A 17,550-nucleotide genomic window follows, 5' to 3' on the forward strand; every position below is an offset into this window, starting at 1 on the left:
TAACAATTACAGCAGAAAAGTGGGCACTAGAGCTGAAGAGGAGGAGAATGAATGATGGAAGAGAGTTTTAGTTTGTTCTTATTTTTTTATGTTGGGTTCAAGCATGTTTAAAAGAAAATGGACTGTAAGTAGATAAACAACAAAGATGAATTACCATAGAATATAAAAAGGAAAGGGATGGGACCCTTTGTACCAGGAAGGGAAAGGAAACCAGTGGGTGAAAAGGAATGTTCATTTAGAGAATTGTTACAGGAAAGTGAGGTCACAATTGATGTGATTTGCAGCGAGGTGGAGAATATCTGAAAAGAGTACATTTGTTTTAAACCTATGCAAATGGAGAATGGGAGAGAGGCTGGTTAGAAAACATAGTAGGTCATGTGGGAGAATAAAAGGCTAAACTGAATTTGCTGTCTATTTTTATACAGGAATTGATTTGTATGATTCAGTAAAACTCAATAGCTATGGAAATACTGAGTAGTTGTATTCATTTAAGGATGATACATGTGGACATTAGGTCATGAGATTTGATATAGGCCATTAATTTAACCTTGGGAAGACAGAATATGAAGATATAAGAGTCCCTACTGGCAGATGGGGAAGATCTCCAGTAGGGCAAGCCCTTTACAGAAGATTGGGCAGAGTCCTTGCAGACAGCAGTATCAAAGGGGGAGAAACCTGAATAGTGTAGAAGAAAAGCTACTAGGCACTGTAGATTTCAGACAATATTCTATCATGGTAATGAACACATTTTCCTATTGTGTGTAAGCGACATTTTTAATCACTTTTATGTATTCAAAGAATAGATTAAATCAGTTATATGGAAGAAAGTATGACAACTCTCAGTTGTGCTATGTATTTGATAAAGACTTCTTTGCAAATGCTGCTTTAAAAATTAATTAAAAAATAGATCACAAAGGTTAAAAAACAAGCGGTTATCATATTAAACTAGAAATTAATCTAGCACCACTTTGTAACTTGTAGGCTTTTACACTGAAAATAAAACAAATAGTTTTAAGATTATTTTTAAAGCAATTTCATCACTGATATAAAGTCTTCTGTTTTACTGACATTTAACTTATCCTTTCAAACTGTAAAAATATTTACAAATTCAAAGTTAAAGACATTATTTACTCAGAATAGTCCTTTTCCAACATCATTTCAGGTTTTACAATGAGCCATGGAAAAACAGATCTTGCTTTGTCTCAAAGGGATTTTTCTGACATTAAAAAAAGCTGACATACTTTTATCAGACTCTGTGTCATTTTCCCAAAACAGCTGTTTTAAGAAATATCAACTGAGTTCACATAAATATTTTGCCTTCTAGCTTCAGAAAGCCCCAGGAAGAGCTTTCTCTGTCAGTGTGCTTGACTGTGAAAATATGAACTGGTGCCAGTCTCCAAGGAAAAGAATCAGAGCTGGAATTCTCTGCCCAGCTCTGTGACAGAGACAAACTACATTCAAGACGGACGGTAACACGACATTCAGTAGGCTAACAACGTTTTGCCGTACACACACGCAGTGCATATATCACAACTCAGAGTAGAAATATCTACTGCAACGTTTCTAGATTCTGTTGGTGTCTGCCTTTGGGTATATGTTATCTCTCCACTAACTCTGGATTCTGGATTCTTGATGGTGTTCTACTGCCAAGAAGTTCACTCTCAAATTCCCAAGCCAACCAAAAGAGCAGGTTTCTAAAGCTCCTTAATATACAAAGGAAGCATGTACTTAACGTAAGAAATTAGTTTCTATTACAAAAACTAGAGAAGATGGTCCATGTCACTTAAGTACTCTCTTTCTGAATCATCAGTACAATACAGTCCAACATACCCAATTACTCCAACCAGATTTGTACAGTCTCAGCGGGGCCTTCACAAATACAAAATATTTTGATCTGGTCAGAAGCCAAAATGCAAAAAATGCAAAACAATTTGGGAAACTTGGTTCCAAGAATTCCAGAGGAAGCATTTCTCCAATTACAGAAAACTTCTTAAGCTCTTCTTGCTTATTCTTAAAGTGCCAGTAAATCCAACAGTGTTTAAGTCAGAAAATATATCCGCTTTTAATATCAGCAACATTACAAATGAAATATATCTCCTTTTTCCAAAGGAAATAGTGACCCCAATGTTCTTTGTTGGATTTTTTTTGTTGTCAGCTAAATGTGCTAAGAAATCAGAGACAATTATAGTCAGTCTAAGGGTGAGTCAATTCACTGCAATTTTATTTAGCATTTATATTTTAAAATCTTTGAATTAGAATGCAAAATATCTATTTTATATGGCATTTATCAGGGAAATAAATACATAATGGACTAACTGACCTCGAATAATTTATCTTTTCTGATTATCTGATACTCAAGATTCTGAGTGTTTCTTCTTTCAGACCTGCATCTCCTTGCTGGGGCAGTAATTTAACACATTATACCCTAATTTATGTAATGTAATGTCAGAAAGCTTCACTGTCACCAAATCTATGAAATCTATAATGATAACTGAGCAGAGCTGTTGAAGCATCCGTGGCAATTATTACTTTGTCAGAAAATTTTCTACCAATTTTGATAGGTGAAAGGATTTGACTTTCATGGTGTTATTCTTGGTTTTAAGATGAAGATTTGCTTTATTGATAAAGACACTCAGAAACATGTACATAAGTACTGAGCAAAATAAGATTTGGGGGATAGTTGCTGTATTAAAAAAATAAAGACATTTATTTTGATCATGTTGTGACTGCCCTTAAAATTTGAGCCAATCTGAGTGAAACAAACTTTCAGGAGCTGTTGGGAGCCCACGTGACAGACATCAGTGACACTCACTTAAAAGGAGGGAGGCATCTTAACTGAAGGCTTCTGCAGTATTATCTGCAGAGGTTGGAAGGCGTATGTTTAAAAAGTTTTATTCCCTCAAAGTAACCGTTTTTGGAATTATTATTCCAGAGAAGCAGGCAATGGGTTGCCTTTTATGCCTACGTAGCATAAATTGCACCAATCCTGACTTCAGCTACCTTACAAATGTCGCTGAAATCTGCTTTCAGATACCTCTTATCAGTTCATCATTGCTTAAAATAGGGTGTGACAGTCCCAATTTGATACAGAGTTACTTTTCTCCAGGTTTTGAAATACATATTGTACAATTATATATTTCTGTATGTATATATCGACATATCGACATCAAAGTCTATATTGTTTTGATAAGTATTTCAACTACAATTTTGTCATACAGAAACTATTTTCTCCAGTTTACACCCGTGGGCATGTTTGGGGTCTGTGCATTTCATAATTGGGAGCCACTGGGCTAGGGCATTAGAGTCTAATGGTTAACATCTTGTTTCTACATACAAAGAGATGAAGGATCATGGAAACATTGGCTACCATATTTATGTCATTAACTGTTATAAAACCATTGAGATACACTTAGTTTTTCAAAAGGAAAATAGTAAGATTTTTGTTTAACCTTACACATTTGAAATCTTGACTCTCTAAATATATTAAATATTAGTCCTCTACCAAGTTTCCTGCTAACAAGTTCTCTAACAAGTTTCCTGTTGGTCTCTGGATTGCTACACAAAGTCCTACTCCTATTATCAATGTTCATTTATCTCACGTGTATAGAGGATCACCTAAGTGTCAAAAAATTGTGTGAGAAAATGTGAAATAAAATGTTGGGCAAAGCAGCCCCAGTCCTTGCTCTCAGGGAAAAATGTTTGTCATCCTTTATTCTCTTTGCTTACGCTTGCCTTTCTTTCACCATATAGGCAGGTAAATGACCTCCTTCTTCCCTGACCCGCTCCACACAGAAGGCATCTTGGGAATTGAAAAGTCAGAGAGTTTGGTGTGAATTCTTTTGGAGGATGGATTTATGAAAGTTCCTACACACTGAACCACTGCTCCCTATGGAATCTGAGACCTTTTATCTGCCTCTGGAAGTCACACCCTTTTACCAGCCCAGTTTCCATTGCTCCATCCACTTCAACAGGTTTGGCTGTATATGGCTTGGCTCCAAAAATGAACAAACTCTGAGGAATTTACCAGGAGGTGTCCTGGCAACCGTATAAATCAATTGAATTAGATTTGCACTGTTATTATGTCCAGTCACATTGCTGGACATTAGATCTCCAGAGCGTACTCATCTTGGATAACTAAAGAGATCTATACCTTTTGACCACTTTCTCCCCATTTCCCTCTTCCTCCAGACTCTGGCAACCATCATTCTACTCTCTACCTTTATGAGTCTGACTACTTTAGATTCCACATATAACTGAGATCATCCAATATTTGTCTGTCTGCCTTATTTCACTTAGTACAATGCACTCCAGGTTCATCCACGTTGTTGCAAGTGGCAGGATTTCGTTTCTTTTTATGGCTGAGTAATGTTCCACTGTGTATTTATATACCGCACTTTCTTTATCCATTCATCTGTCGATGGACACATGTTTCCATGTGTTGGCTATTGTAAATAATTCTGTAATGAACATGAGGGCGCAGGTATCTCTTTGAGATACTGATTTCATTGCCTTTGGATATCCCCAGATATCCCAGAAGTGGGATTGCTGAATCTTATGGTAGCTCTATTTTAAACTTGGCGGGAGGAACCTCCTTACTGTTTTCCATAATGGCTGTACCAATTTACATTACCACCAACAGTGTAGGAGGGTTCCCTTTTTTCAACATTCTCACCAATACTTATTATCTTTTTGATGATAGCCATTTTAACAGATGTGAGATGATATCTCAGTGTGGTTTTGATTTGCATTTTCCTGATGATAAGTGATGTTGAGTATCTTTTTACATATTTTTGGTCATTTGTATGTGTTCCTTTGAGAACTATCAATTTAGGTCCTTTGCCCATTTTTAAATGTGTTCCTAGTTTTTTTGCTTTTCAGTTGCATGAGTTTCTTACATATTTTGGATATTAACCCTTTATCAGATATATGATTTGCAAATATTTTCTCCTATTCTATAGGTTACCCTTCTCTCTGTTGATTGTTTCCTTTGCTGTGCAGACTTTTTAGTTTAATGTATTTTTGCTTTGTTGTCTGTGCTTTCAGTGTCATATCTAAAAATTCCTCGCTCAGACCAACGTCAAGAAGTTTTATCCCATGTTCTCTTCCGGTAGTTGTATAATTTCAGTTCCTATATTTCAGCCTTTAATCCATTTTGAGCTTACTTTTTTATATAGTGTGAGATTAAATAAACCCTTAAGTGTTTCTCCCATAGTGATACATTAGCCCTTTCTTTTTTGTTTTCTTTCTTATTTTTTTCCTCATTTGAAGTCATCCATGTGACAATAAGTCACTTTTATACTTTTGTTTAAGTTTTAAAAAAAATCTTAGTCAATTATCATGGTTTTGATAATTTGGATATTATTATATCACTCATGCCCAATACCATCCAAGATTCTTACATTTTAGGAAATATGGTTTTGATCAAACTTGGGTAATGACCTCAGGCGGTGACTCACTCATTCCTTTTTTTTTTTTTTTTTTAGTAAGAATTGTCTTCCTAGTGACCATGTGCAATTTCAGGTTTGCATTCACTCTAGTAAACTGTGTAACAATCCAGATTATAGTTGTGACTATATTTTTCCTGAGTTTTTAAAGAATGTGTTTTTTTTAAAATAAGCTCTGAGACAGTTTGACCATAGGATCACACCACAGAGGGTATTGAAAAATGTACAGATTCATTGGAAATGTTTTTAGTTACTGGATAAGATGAATATAGCCCGTGGTGTATCATAAATAACTCTGCCTCTTTCACGTTTTCTAATGATATTAGAGCAAGACTTCCTGCTGTGAGTGAGGTGCTGAGTATTAAGATGGGATCTTCAGAAAAATAATGAGGTTTGGAATAACATATTAGTTATATGTAAGTAAAAGTTGAACACAGACTAGTAAAATTAATAAGGAAGAGGGGCTATAGGGAAAAGAGTAAATAATACTGTAATGAAAAGAGGAAAGGAAGAAGGGTTTATAGACACTCTCTTTATATGTCAGTTACAAATAATATTTGTATGGTGATATATTTATATAGAATATATACATATTTATCCCATTTAAAAAAATTGAGTAGTTTACAATATTTAACCACATATTAATAGAATATTTAGAATACATGTTTTATATACACATATACATATATATACCTACTTAAATTGTCAAGTAAAAGTGAGCATGGTAAAGTGCATTAATATTTACAAAGCACTTTCAAATACTTAAAAATACTCAATTCTCATAATTGTTCTTTTATGGATACAGACTCAGCTTGATGTAAGGATAATGTTTCTAGAACAAAAAGAAAAATATCCCTAAAACTCAGGATTCATGAGGTACTGAATGATAGTAAAATCTTCAAAATCTTCAAAATCTTCAAAAATGAGCTGCATAGTACTAGTAAATGGTATTTTGGAGCTGATTCAAACATAAAAGAGAGCCTGACCTCATAACTTCCCAGTGCCTCGGAACACTGCTTTCTCTAATTAACGGAATAAAACTCTCTCTTCATGGCTCCTTGGCTTTGCATCAATATAAAGTGCTGAAATCACTAATTCCACTATATTCCAGAAGGTATTCGAGGGATCATTTCCTAATTAACCTGGCTTTTACACGGCATTCGTTCATTTTTAGTTTTACTGATATTTTATCAGCTAAAACACATTTCATATTTAAATAGTTTATCAGCTGCATTTTAGACAAACTGGTACAACAAGGATAATATTCCTAAAATATAATGAGGGACTAATACCCTTTTTGTACTTCCACTTGAACCCACTTAACTGCTGCAACAATAAGATGAACTCTATATGTTTAAAGCTTTCTATGGTTTCAAATACAGATGACTTAGTTCACTAGTTCTGAACATTTTATAGTTAAAGCAAATTAAAATAATTGAATGCTGAAAGTACAACTCTTAAAATGGCATGTATAATTTAATGCAGGTAAATTATAACAGCGAATAAGGCACATAAATCTGTTGAACAAAAAATCAGCCCCCTCCTAGAACACAGTTGAGAACAAAGTCATCACGGCTTTCACATATTACATGTCCTAGACCAAGTGACAAAGCCTCCTTGAACCCTGGTTTCCCCTCTGCAAATAAAGGTAATCATAGTACTTTCCTTATGCAACCTTTGAAGGTATTAACATAGCACAGTTAAAATATTGAGTACAGTATCAGATACAACAGTAATAACTCAGAACATGTTATCTGGGAAATGTCCTAAAAGTATATATAAATTATTGTCTTTGATCTAGTTCTAAAGTTAGAGTTGTCTTGCAGGAGTAATGCACAGCTAGCTTAGATGTAAGCCATCTGTATCCCCCAAACACTGTGCCATACTCTGACAGAGATAACCTTGAAAGATCATGTATAGGCACAAGTTAGTCTGTCTTGAACACCAGGAGGAAGATCTGCCACGCCAGGAACCTAACAGCTTTGATGCTCACTCCTACCTCCCTGGACATTTTCTTAGAACCACACAAGGCTTCTCTGAATAGTCAAATGAAAATTGTTGGTGTTGTGCTCTATAATAAATAATGTCTGGAGGAGTAGTCCTCCATAATAAACTTTGTAGAGAATAATGTACAGGAATTGCATGCAAATATTTACTATGTGGAAGTATAAGGAGATTTGAAGTCAGTTTCACTGAAATTCTCATTAATGATATTGCAGGTACCTATGTAGATATTGTGGACCTAACTGCAGAATTTAAAAAATAATTATAGATTAATATCTAGTAGAATATCTTTTACAAGCAAATCTCTCACTGTATTTCCTTAAAATGTCATGTTTCCAGAGTGCAGTTTATAATGAAGTAATATATACTCTAGTGAGAGTTTGCAATCAGTTATTAAGGGTTATAATTAACAAGTCACAAAGAACTAACTCTTCCGTTCAGCATTGTTGGAACAGGCAGATGATATATTAGAAATTCCCAGTCTCACAGATAGAAAGTAATTACTCACCTGAACTCATTTATTTCAGAGTGTTACCACTTCTCTAAATACAGTTCAGTTTCACATCTGTATGCCGACACTGTAATTTAGTAGCCATCGAAGTATACGAATGGAAGGCTTTTTAATTTGATGAAAAAAATGATTTTAGATTATTTTTACGGGAAGCAGACTAAGTACAAGTGAATCATGTATGAACCATGAGCATTTGTGGGGATGTTATGGAAGCCCTGCTGAGCTTTGGCTAAAACATTAGCTCAGTAATTCACTGCCAAATGTTGATCAGTCGACTAAATTTGTCCTTACTCAGTGAGAAGTATAAATATCTTTGTAAAAAAACAATGAACGTTCTTCATACTGAAGTGGTATCAGTTTATAAGTTAAATGAAACAAGCTCCAATAAGTATTAGATGTAATGCTAGCACTGTTGATATGAGTATGAATAAGACACGGGCCAATCATTGTGGTACAGTGTAAAGGGTACAGACTTCAAAGTCAGAAAACATTTGTTTCAAATTGAGGGTTACTTTTTCTTGTAACCTAGTTGTTTACCTTATCTGATGTTGAATTTTCTAGTCTGTAAAACACAGAAAATAATTAAGATAATATCACTGTACTAATGGTCCAGGTGCCCAAGATACTAAGAGAGATACATAGAAGAACTTGAACCTGTGCCATAGACCCAAGCACACTTGAGAGTCTAACTGATACAATATACACGGGCCTGAAAGACAACCCCTCTGCCATCTAATGTCATTTGTTTCTGTGATGCTGTTTCAATGATGCTACTCATTCATGTAACTCCTTCACCCTCCCACACATTTCTCCTTATACGTACATATATTTCAGTCACTATGCCAGTCCTTCTAGGGTTTCAGAACAGAATATGTCTTAAACACCGCTCAGTATGCATATAAACATCTCTTCTCATTCTTGTCACCATGGTTCTGCTCCTTTTGCATAGTGATTTCCACACCATCAGACAATAAAGGCAGTCATTCTAGCAAAAGCCTTGGCACTTGCTAACCTCTTGATCTAAGGTGGAAAGTGTATAGCTGAAACGAAGCAGGGTGAGTCATGATATGTTTTAGAGTTGGGATTTCAGGACCTGCTGACAGACTGGCTCTAAGGGGTGAAGAAAAGAGTACGATTAAAGAAGACTTGTGGGTTCTGTGGACTGTGGAGTCTTTTACTAAAATAGAAAAACTAGGAGATAAATAGACCTGGATGAGAGGGTGGAATTATGAGTTATAATTTACACAGAGCGAATCTGACATGCCTAATATATACCAAACTAAGAAAAGGTATGTGGGAAAAAAGATTTACAGAATAAGCAAATAGGCTTTAAAATGTAACCTCAAGAAAATTCATTAGAGTGAAGAATTTCATTATTATCAAATTCTCACTCCTAAATTAAAAAAAAAAGGTTTTAGACCTAAAGCTATACAGCTTATAGGAATACAATATAATGCCACTCTTTTTCATCTGTCATTTCTCAGATTTGTTTTACAAAAAATGCTATTTTCCAATTAGTCATCACTGCTTTACTCATTCAACCAATATTTATAGTTCACCTGCTTGGCCAGGAGCTAAGAATATTGAACAAGACAGACTTCCTGCCTTCACAGAATGTATGTTCTAGTAGAGGACTCAGACAGAAAGAGGTAAACACAAATGAATAAAATAACGAAGAAAAAAACGAGGGTTTGACAAATAATATACGAGGGGGAATTCTTTACTGAGGATTTTAAAGGAGACCAATGTGACTTGACTGTATTGAATAGTGCACGTGGATGCATAAGAGGTCAAAGAGATTGACTAGAAAAAGAAATACGTAGACTCACGTAGGTAATTTAAGTAGTTTGGACTTAATTCTAAAAGTAATGAATAGTCATGCAAGAACTTTAGCAAGAGAGCAGTAATGCTTCACGTGGGTTTAAGATCTCTTTTGTCGGTATGTAAAGAAGCCACTGGAAGGAGTAAGGAGAGGAAGTGGGAAAGTAGTTACTTTCAAGATACACTTAGCATGTAACAAAGTATATATGTTTTATAATGCTATAGAGTTACAGAGTTGGCACCTACTAATACTAATAAAATTAATTACTTATAATTTTTGTATTTTTATAGTATGTATCACTTTCCTTAAAACATGCACAATGGTTTTTGTAGGGAAAAGTAATTAGGAATACTTTTTCATTTAAAAAAATTCTTTTAGATACACTTCTTCCTTAGATTGATAAAATTATGACACAAATATCTTTTTCTATGCCTTCATTTTCAGCCTATGTGTCCCTTAAAGCTGAATGGAGACTCTTATAAATAGCATATAGTTGGGTCTGTTTTCAGTTTTTAATCCACTCAGCCACTCTGGTCTTTGATTGGAGAATTTAGTCCATTTACACTTAATTATTGATAGTTATGGATATACTATTGCTATTTTGCTAATTCTTTTCTGAGGTAGGTAAATCTACGAGGTAACTGATGTGTTAATTAAATTGACTGTGTATCACATTGTATACTTTGAACATATTCCAATTTTATTTGTCATATATCTCAATAAAGCTTAAAAAATAGAATACAAATAATGGGTGTATCTCACCTAATTTTTTCTTGTTTATTTAGGTTTTTGCTCATATTATAAAATATTCTTAACCTTATTTATCAAGAAAGCAATAGGTGTGATCTTAGGTGAATTATCTTATTTCTTTTCACTGTCTTTGAAAAATCTTGTACTTGGCAAAGTTCTTTGTTGTTTGCTTAAAAACCAATCAATACCAAGAAATTCATTAACACTTTGTACTAAAGATATATATATTTTTCTAATTATTGTGTTAGCCTGAAAATAACACTATTAGAAACTCAGTCCTAAAATTTAATGCAACTGAATTTAACTGTAAGTTCATTATTATCAATGCTTGTTTTGGACATGGATACTCCATTCAGAGTTAACAATGAATACTTTCCAGTCTGTACACACTGATGAGGGTAATCAATTGCTCCACTAGAAAGGACATGATATTCAAGGCACTGTTATTCCCAAGTACCACTCTTCCTGACGTTTTTAAGAGTATCATTTATTAACGAAAATAAACAATTATATAAAGAGTATACAGATTTCCTTGAGTCTGACCATATGCTCTAGTTTAATGATGAAAATAAGTATTCTAAACAAATGGAGGGGGCATAATTGGAAGAGTTTATATCAGGGAAGCTGCAAGGACAAGAGTCCTAAAATCTGTGCCTGTAGGGGATGATTTTCTAATATTTTCTTAGTTGACTGACCATTAGATTGACACACTTTTAAATATATACAATAATATAGCAAGAGATATTTTGGGGGATTTCTCTTACGTTGCATTACAATAATCATAAAACTTACTTAGAGTTGTCTAAGAAATCAAAAGCACGGAATGATTAGGCAGTAGAACAAAGAATTGCTCACGATGGGAATAAGTGTTAAAGTAAATGTGTCAAGCCAGTGAGAAAGTTTAGTGATTAAAACTTACAGGCTTTTGAGCCAGACTGCCTGTGTTTGGATCTCTGCTAGTAAGTTGATTCTGGACAACTTCATCTCTCCATATATCATTTTGCTAAATCTATAAAACAGGGATAATAATTGTACCAATTTCGTAAGGTTGCTGAGAGAGCTTTAGAAATGTTAATATATGTTTGAAAAAATAAGAACTGTGTCTAGTAAGTGGTATATATGTTTCAAGTACTCCTATTATTAATCAGAAGGTTCCTTCATGCCATCCACTTAAGAAGCTCTCTATATTTCTTTAATCTGAATGTTCTCAGGGAGTGTCTGTGTGATGAATTCTGCTTATTTTGTTGTCTGCATGAGTTTTGCTGATGAGAGAGAGAATTTATTCCAGTATGCTACCGGTGTGTTGGATAATTACAGTGATGGTGTGTATCATAATTATTCTTGACTTTAATGAAATTTCTTCTAACATTTCATCATTAAGTATTTTGTTTATAGCAATTTCTTGTAGATATTTTTCAGCAAGTTGAGAAAATATCTTTCCTTTCATAGGAAATTAAGAGCTCTTTCCTTGTTTATTCAGAAATGAATACTCAATTTTAACAGTATCTTATTACTAGGTCCATTTTTAAGTCCCTTAAAAGAGGATGACATTCTGTTTATATATGGTTGATTTACATATTTTAGAGACTATTTAGCTCTAAATAGATTCACTTAATACTTTTCCCCACTTCTACCACAGAAATTCAGACCTATTAGTTTATACTCCTCTGAATGTCAGTATCTATTTTTCATCTTGCTAGAGTGGGTCTAACATATCGTTTGTTTGTGTAGCAGGACCAACACTAGCCCGGAAGATGAAAGGCAATCTGTATATATATATATATATATATATATATATATATATATATATACACACTGATATAATTTGTATATATAAATAGCCATTCATAATTTTAACCCAATCTAAAATTTAAAAATTATCAATTGTTTAATAGATCTGTCCCACTTTGTTGAAAGTCAAAATTGAACTCTGTTCTTCTCCACATCCTCACACATCCCAGTGTCCACTGCAGAATATCAGGAAGCTTGGTGATTTAACTCCAAAATTTATCTGAATCCAATCACTTATTCCCTCCTGCACTGCCCCTTTCCTACTCCAATCTGCTATCTCATCTCTGATCCCTCACTGCTCCCACACTTCCACCTGAACTACTGCAATGGACTCACAATGACCTCTTTTATCCCCTTTCCATCCAGTCTACACAGCAATAGAAGTCATCAATTTGAAATATGAATCAGCTGATGTCTCTAGTCTGCTTAAACTTTTCTTATGGCTTATAAAGCCCTGCACAACCTGATCTCTACATAAATTTTCAACTTCATCTCTTGCCTCTTTCATTCATTTTCATCATCATTCTCCTTTACAGCAAATCATAGTCCTGGCTGTATACATGTCACCATTTTGAATTGATTTTGTTATATTTTATTTTCTATTCCCTGCTTTCATAACCCATTCTTACTCTTTTTGGCACTAATCTAACACACACCCCCTATATATTACACTTTGCGTTGATTTTACATTTTTTTTTAGTTGGCATTAAATTTTTGAGATCTGCTCATTTTTATATTTAATTATTGAGTTTGTTACTTTTTTAACTGTATAATTTTTTTATCATTTGCATATAGTAAATTTTCTGGTGAAATATGCTTCTAGATCATGCCCTATCCTTTCCTGAATCAGGTCCTTTATAGTTGCCTTTTTTCTTTCTGGAAGCTAGCCTGTTCCCAGAGACTAATCTGGTTAAGAGAATTATAGTCAAGGCACTGATCTCTATCATTAATTCCAATCAGATAAGCTGACAGAGGATAATCCTAAAACTGTTAAAAATATAACCCTAATGAAAATACTTGGTGAACCATACTAAGATTTCACATTAGATATTATTTAAGGGCAGTAGTGTTGCATTTTTAATAGTTTCTATTTTGCATAGTTATTTGTATATTCCAAGGCTAGGAAATCAAAACCAAGAAATTCATCTTCACCAAGTTTTGCCTACAGAAATTTTAACGTGGGTAGGTTATTCTCTTTTTGCATTTTCTCAAATTTGCTAAGGTTTCTGACATGCCAGAAAGTGACTTTCCCTACTGTGAATGCTTCAAGCCACAGAGGAGACACTATACCAGTTTCCCAGGAAGGCACTTGTCCCACAAAGGATTTACAATAATGTTGCACAATAGTTCGCTTTCCAAATAAGGGTTATTTTCATACATAACCCTCAAAATATAATCTTTATTGTGCAATGGATTTGTATAATTATAACCTTGCAAACAAGAGAACGTTCTTTTTGAATGCATGCAAATAACTATACTGCCATGAAAAGCAAAGTTACTTCCTAGACGTATTTCTGTGGGGTCAGTGATAACAAGATGTCAATCTAGCAGTGTTTCACTTCAGTTTATGTAAGCATAGTGTATTAAAATTAGGAGTAGATTAGAAAGAATGTAAAAGATTGCCGCCTATGCTATCAGAATATAGACGTTAGCACAATAACGGCAATATTTCAAAACAGATAACCAAAATTATATTCTCTCATTATTATTATAATCTATGTTATTTTTATTTATTTATTTTTGGTAAGAACTTGGATTCAGTTAGCTCTCATTATGTTTTCTATTTAGGATGAAAAAGGAATCATGGAAATCCTCACTTTGTCCCTAGAAGAATTCTGACCACCATCTACTGGAATGGTGACGTCAGCTCAGACTGAACAGCCTGTATCCACGAGTCTGTTCCTTGCAGTATATGATTACAAGTGCTTTGTATGGTACTTGACCCTAGTCTGAGATTACCCTTTCTCACCTGGGAGAAATAAATGCCATGTGTTAATGAAAAGACAGATGATTCTAGTCGATGTATTAGAGTAACTAACACTATCTGAAAGGAAAATGTAAAATTTCTGTATGGAGAGGAATGAACAGAAGGCGAGGGAACAGACTATAGAAAAAAATGTTTGAGAAATTTTGCCATGAGGGAGAGAAAGCAGATCTGATGGTAATACCAGGAGGATGAGCAGTTAAGAAAGGGGTTTAGTTGTCGGGTTGCTTTTTATTCTTCCTTAGTTGCAGCAAATTTAATAACAAGTGGGAAAGAACTACTTGAAAGGCTTAAACTATATGAGAGATAAGGGATATACTTTGGGGTAAGGTTTATGAAAGAGAGAGAGATACAAGTTTCTGAGCAAAGGGATTAGTCTTTGATAGGAAGAAAAACTCCACTACTTTATCAGGTGAAAAGGAAAATAGGTTTCTATATTTGGTATCAGAAAGTGAGAGCACTCCTGTCTGGACCATCTATTTTCGCTATGCAGTGAGAAGTGAGGTCATTTTCTGTGAAAAATAGATGAGAAAGTTTAGAAATTTGAGGAGATTAGGGAAGGTTTGAAATGGTCTGTACATATGCTTGGTGAGTGAACTGAAAAAACAGATACTAGAAAATCAGAGGCAAGCTGTGGGAACTCAAATGAGTTTTCAAATTATAAATTTTCAAATGCACATAGAATAGTCACACATGCTATTCATAGGTAGAACGTATGCTGTGAAAACTAAGTCTCAATATATTTAAACATATTAAAATCATTTAGAGTAAGGTCTTTGACCAAATGGAATTAAATAAGAAATAACAAAACGTTTAAAAATAACCAAATACCTAAAAATTAAATATTGTAACTTTAAATAACACATGAATAAAAGAGGAAATCACTCAGTAAATTAGAAATATTTTAATCAAATGAAAGTAGAAATACAACACAGCAAAATCCATGGAATGCAGTTCAGTAGTGTTTGCAGGGAAATTGGCCAATCCAATGCTTACGTTTGAAAAGAAGAAACCGCAGAAATTTATTATCTATAATTTTACCTTAGAAGTTAAGCAAACAAGAGAAAATTAAACTCAAAGTACAAAGTAGAGGATAAAAGGAATAGACGTTAAAGGAATATAAATCTATAAAGTGGAGAAGAAAAACATAGAAAGAATTAATGTACTCAAAAGCTGTTTCTACAGAAAGATTGATAAATATGATAAATAACTTGATGGAGATTTTAAAAAATATTATCGATATTCAGAGAGAAAAGAGGACATCACTAAACATCTTATAATCACTAAATCCTAGTAAGAGAAAATAATAAATAGCTTTAATGTAACAATTTCAACAACTTGGAGGAAATGGAAAAATTACCTTAAGTAGCCAAACTTTTTAAACTGGCACAAGAAGAAACAGAAATTCTGTATCACTATGTCTTCAAGAAATTAAATTTCTAATGCAAATCCTTCCCACAGAGAAAGTTATAGGCTGCAATGACTTCACTAGTAAATTATATAAAATATTTAAAGAAGACTTAATACCAAGCTTACATAAATGCATTAAAAATAGGCAACCGCACCTGCAAGAACCCTATTTCCAAATAAGGTCCCGTTCTGAGATTCTGTGAGTCAGGACTTCAACATATCTTTTGAGGAGGGCACAGTTCAACCCATGACAGGTATCTACACAGATACCATTATACAGAAGACAACTAAATATTACGTTTCAGGGGTAAAATATAAAATTCCATCTTATTGAAAGAATGCAGAGAGTACGTAGACAAAATCTAAGTGGAGCTGTAAAGTCACAGAGGCAAGCCAGCTGCTCTGGGAAGGCTCAGCTGATCTCTCCTGGGCACTCATGCATTTGTGATCAATTGATGCAGTGGCTGGAGCTGCATTACCTAGGACAGCCTCACTCTCAGGTGTAACACTTTGTCACTACCCAGCATGAGCATGCTAGCCTGGCTTCTTCCATTAGTAATGGGGTTCCAAGAAAAAGCAGGTCTTTTTTTTTTTTTTAATTTTATTTTTTAATACAGCAGGTTCTCATTAGATATCTATTTTATACATATTAGCGTATAAAAGTCAATCCCAATCTCCCAATTCATTCCACCCTGCCCCACTTTCCCCCCTTGGTGTCCATACATTTGTTCTCTACATCTGTGTCTCTATTTCTGCCTTAAAAACCAGTTGATCTGTACCATTTTTCTAGATTCCACATATATGCGTTAATATATGAAACTTTTCTCCTTCTGACTTAATTTATTATGTATGACAGTCTCTAGGTCCATCCACATCTCTACAAATGACCCAATTTCATTCATTTTTATGCTGAGTAATATTCCATTGTATATATGTACCACATCTTCTTTATACATTCATCTGTTGATGGGCATTTAGGCTGCTTCCATGACCTGGATAATGTAAACAGTGCTGCAATGAACATTGGGGTGCATGTGACATTTCGAATTACGGTTTTCCCTGGGTATATGGCCAGTAGTGGAATTGCTAGGTCACATGGTAATTCTATTTTTACTTTTTTAAGGAACCTCCATACTGTTCCCCATAGTGGCTGTATCATTTTACATTCCCACCAACAGTGCACGAGGGCTCCCTTTTCTCCACACCCTCTCCAGCATTTGCTGCTTATAGATTTTCTGATAATGCCCATTCTAACTGGTGTGAGGTGATACTTCATTGTAGTTTTGATTGCATTTGTCTAATGATTAGTGATGTTGAGCATCCTTTCATATGTTTGTTGGCAATCTGTATATCTTCTTTGGAGAAATGTCTGTTTAGGTCTTTTGTCCATTTTTGGATTGGGTTGTTTGTTTTTTTGATATTGGGCTGCATGAGCTGCTCGTAAATTTTGGAGATTAATCCTTTGTCAGTTGCCTCATTGGGAAATATATTCTCCCATTCTGAGGGTTGTCTTTTGGTCTTGTTTATGGCTTCCTTTGCTGTGCAAAAGCTTTGAAGTTTCATTAGGTCCCATTGGCTTATTTTTGTTTTTATTTCCATTCTCTAAGAGGTGGGTCAAAAAAGATCTTGCTGTGATTTATGTCAAAAGAGTGTTCTTCCTATGTTTTCCTCTAAGAGTTTTTTTAGTGTCTGGTGTTACATTTAGGTCTTTAATCCATTTTGAGTTTAGTTTTGTGTATGGTGTTAGGGAGTGTTCTAATTTCATTGTTTTACATGTAGCTGTCCAGTTTTCCCAGCACCACTTGTTGAAGAGACTGTCTTTTCTCCACTGTAT

Source organism: Phocoena sinus, chromosome 14 (genome assembly GCF_008692025.1).
Source record: "Phocoena sinus isolate mPhoSin1 chromosome 14, mPhoSin1.pri, whole genome shotgun sequence".
Taxonomy (NCBI): Eukaryota; Metazoa; Chordata; class Mammalia; order Artiodactyla; family Phocoenidae; genus Phocoena; species Phocoena sinus.